This window comes from Pseudophryne corroboree, chromosome 10 (assembly GCF_028390025.1).
Source record: "Pseudophryne corroboree isolate aPseCor3 chromosome 10, aPseCor3.hap2, whole genome shotgun sequence".
In the NCBI taxonomy this organism is placed as follows: Eukaryota; Metazoa; Chordata; class Amphibia; order Anura; family Myobatrachidae; genus Pseudophryne; species Pseudophryne corroboree.
The window spans coordinates 54,040,358-54,044,483 of record NC_086453.1 but is presented as its reverse complement, the minus strand read 5'-3'; positions in this window follow the sequence as shown (position 1 = coordinate 54,044,483).

Sequence of the window (4,126 nt, the reverse complement as noted above, 5' to 3'; positions counted from 1 at the left end):
ACTGAATACCTGGTTACCAACTTGGGCTGTTCAATACATCTATCTCTGCTGGTATTGCTATTGCACTCTTCACCTCACCACCAATAGCACACACATATCAACACTTATATAATGATTCAGGGGGAAGTGCACACAGGGCTGCTTAGACAGCAGTGGGGCCCAGGTACTGAAGGAGGCGTGGTCAAATCTATGAGGTGCAATCACACTCCTCAATAAACGAAAAATACTATGTGCTGCACTGGAAAGTGATGCCACTGGCTGCACAGGGGGAAGTTAATATTACTTATTCTGCTGCATTGGTTGGAATGCATTAGTTACACGGCTGTTTTTGCCTGAAAAAGGACCCAGCCCTTTCACCTGTGTGTTGTGTATGGACCTAAATATACTTTAAATCCTTGTTATTGTTTTGGTCACTGAGTGACTTAAATACTGCAATGAAAAGACCAGCTGAGGAACAAGGTGACCCGGAGAACGGTTATACAGTACAGTTGCTTTTCCTTCCGTGAAAGTGCTGTAACTCATACATGTTTTGCTAAGATTATATGGCTTTTTTATCAATATTTTCTACATGGGCTTTGTGAAATAAACCGTTATACGCAGCTGTGTGATAAAGGTCATTTCTTTATGGAGACTTTTTTCTTATCTGTTCTCAATCACTCTTATTCTTGGCATTGTAAGTGTTGCATTGTTTCCTCAAGCTACAGTACAGCAGATGTGGGCTGTTTGTAAACACGCATCTAGAATGGCCTATTGTCCATTACTCCGGCTGTACTGGGAACATGGCAGGTTATTACCTCTGCTCCCACTAAAATACATTCTGTGAGAATCCCCCATGCCCACTGCTCCTTGAACAATGCACATGTAGTGTTTATGTTTACAAGGTTTTCACAGGTTGTAGTATTTGCAAATAATGAGGTAATAACCTTGACGCGGATTGTAAGCAGAAACGCTTCAAACAAAATCTGAACTAAAGCCTTATACTTTCATTTTGCTAGGAATATACGGATTTGTAACATAGGGTCCAATTCACTACGGATCGCTATTGAGGCTGAGAGGGATTTTCACAAATCTGCTCTTGCTAAAAATTGCATGTGAGGAGCCGCCCAGAAAGGATAAAAGATGCCCACCGATGCGATCGCAAATCTGCGTGTGCATTAGCAGAATCGCAATGCATACGCAAACAATGAGTACCATTGGGATGTAGTCATATGACCGCCGGTCACAACACCTCCCCCTACATACTGCATCCTCACAATCCCGGCGATCGGCATGCCGACCAGCAGGGACTATTCCCACTCGCAGGTCGCCACCGAGCCCGCAAGGGGCTTGTTGCGCTCCTCCCCGCCGGCATTCCCTTTGCCGAGATACTGGTTTCGGTATGCTGACCGGCGATCTCCTGACCGCCGATCACGCATAGCACACCCTCACATTGACCCCAGCATACTCAAATCAATGAGAATGCAGTCGCACCAGGCGCCAAGTTTTTAAATGCAGCGTTCGCAGATGACTTCAGATACATGCCCCGAAAACGGCCATGACATTCCTGCGTTTTCCCAACCACTCCCCATAAATGCCATGTTACCACTCACTAACAGTCCTCCCTGTCAATCAAAATGCGTTCTCTTTACAATTAGGCTGCATACACAAGGCCATCGCCTTTTACCCTTTGCGCACACGTAATGCGTTCGCAGAGCATGCTCAGTTTGCCGATAACCGCTCACTGCGTGCAATTTCACATTTGCAAATAGTGGTGATCAGGTCCATAGTAAGGAGAAGCTCTGGCAACAACTGTGTTTGTATACATACTGCAATTGCTACAGTGGCAGGAACGGGATATACTGGGCCACTGACATTTCTTTTCTATTTTATTTCCAGATTTTGCCTATGTGGTATAGAGGCCAGTCCTCTGTTACAGTGCATCCTCCCTACCTGAGAGGTGATTGTATATGATTTTAAATGCATTTCAGTGTTTGAAACAGAGATATTAGTGTAAGATTTGCAATTAACAAAGTAACCTTAATGAGTTTGCAAGCATAAATGTTTTGATAAAATTGTGAACTAAATATCTCATACTTTCATTTTGTTAGAAATTAAACAAATTTTGCCGGAAATCCCCCATATTTGGGGGGATAATTAATTTTTTTTAGCATCCCCTGAATTTAAGCATTCCGGGAGATATCTCTGATATCTTCTGTAGTTCCCCTATTTCCGATGGCAATAGCAGCCACCAAAATGTTATATGGGGGCTGCTATAATGTGGATCCATAGGGGCAGTGCCGTAACTAGGCATTTTAGCGCTGTGTGCAAGATAGGGCATCGGCGCCCCCCTCTATGTAAAAAAGGGGCAGTGCACGCCTTAGGCGCGTGCAAAAAATATAGGGGCGTGGCTTCATGGGGAAGGGGTGTGGCAACAAAATAATAGGAATTCACATTACATATTATAGTAGTCTCCATTATTCAAATTACGCCGCACAGTAGCGCCACTACACCAGGTACAGCTCCTCTTACACATTACGGTGGACAGATTCCCTTTTTTACACATTACAGCAGACAGCGTCCCCTTTTTAAACATTACGGCAGACAGCGTCCCCTTTTACACATTACGGCAGCCAGTCCCCCTTTTACACATTACGGCAGGCAGCGTCCCCCTTTTACACATTACGGTCGACAGCATCCCCTTTTTACACATTACAGCAGACAGCGTCCACATTTTACACATTACGGCAGACAGCGTCCCCTTTTTACACATTACGGCAGATAGCATACCCTTTTTACACATTACAGCAGACCGTGTCCCCTTTTTACACATTATGGCAAACAGCGTCCCTTTTTACACATTACGGCAGACAACATCCGCTTTTTACACATAACGGCAGACAGCGCCCCCCTTTTTATACATTACGGCAGACAGCTTCCCCCCTTTTACACATTACGGCAGACTGTGTCCCCTTTTTACACATTATGGCAAACAGCGTCCCTTTTTTACACATTACGGCAGGCAACGTCTCCTTTTTACACATTACGACAGACAGCGTCTCCTTTTTACACATTACGGCAGACAGCATCCCCCTTTTTACACATTACGGCAGACAGCATCCCCCTTTTTACACATTACGATAGACAGCGTTCCCTTTTTACACATTAAGGCAGACAGCGCCCCCTTTTTTTACACATTACAGCAGACAGTGTCCCCCTTTTTACACATTACGGCAGACTGCGTCCCCTTTTTTACACATTACAGCAGACAGAGTCCCCCTTTTACACATTAGGTAGACAGACTGTTAGATAGATAGATAGATAGATAGATAGATAGATAGATAGATAGACAGACAGACAGACAGACAGACAGACAGATAGAATAGATGATACTTACCATCTCTCAGGCAGTCAGGCTCCTCGGTGCTGGCAGCTCTGGGTGGCAGGGGAAAAGGAGGAGGAGGAGGGAGGGGGAGGAGGGAGCCACAGCAGCTGTACCTCTCCTTCAGCATTGGCTGCCCGCCGCCGCTGTGAATGCTGGGATGAGGGAAGCGCATCCCAGCATTCACAGCAGCGCCGGGCCAGGCAATGCGGAAGGAGAGGGACTGCTGCAGCGGCGCCGCTACCAATTACATATCGCTGCTGCGGCTCCCTCCTCCCCCTCCCTCCTCCTCCTTCTCCGCTGCTCCCTCTCCTCCTCTGGCACAGGCGGCTTGTAATGAGTAAAATTGACTCATTACAAGCTGCTGGCCGTTGCGCCCTCAGTGCGACAGCGCTGTGTGCCAGGCACACCTGGCACAAACTTACTTACAGCACTGCATAGAGGGCATGCCCTGCTCCACCCATTGGGCGTATCTAGTTCTACCCAGGAGCATTTACAGCACCCCCTGATGGAACCTGGGGGCAGATGTATTAACCTGGAGAAGGCATAAGGAAGTGATAAACCAGTGATATGTGCAAGGTGATACACACACCAGCCAATCAGCTCCAATATGTAAATTAACAGTTAGGAGCTGATTGGCTGCTGCCTTTATCACCTTGCACATATCACTGGTTTATCACTTCCTTATGCCTTCTCCAGGTTAATACATCTGCCCGCTGTAGTGCAGTGTGCAGCAACTATCAGAGTGGGTATGTGCATGTGTGGCAA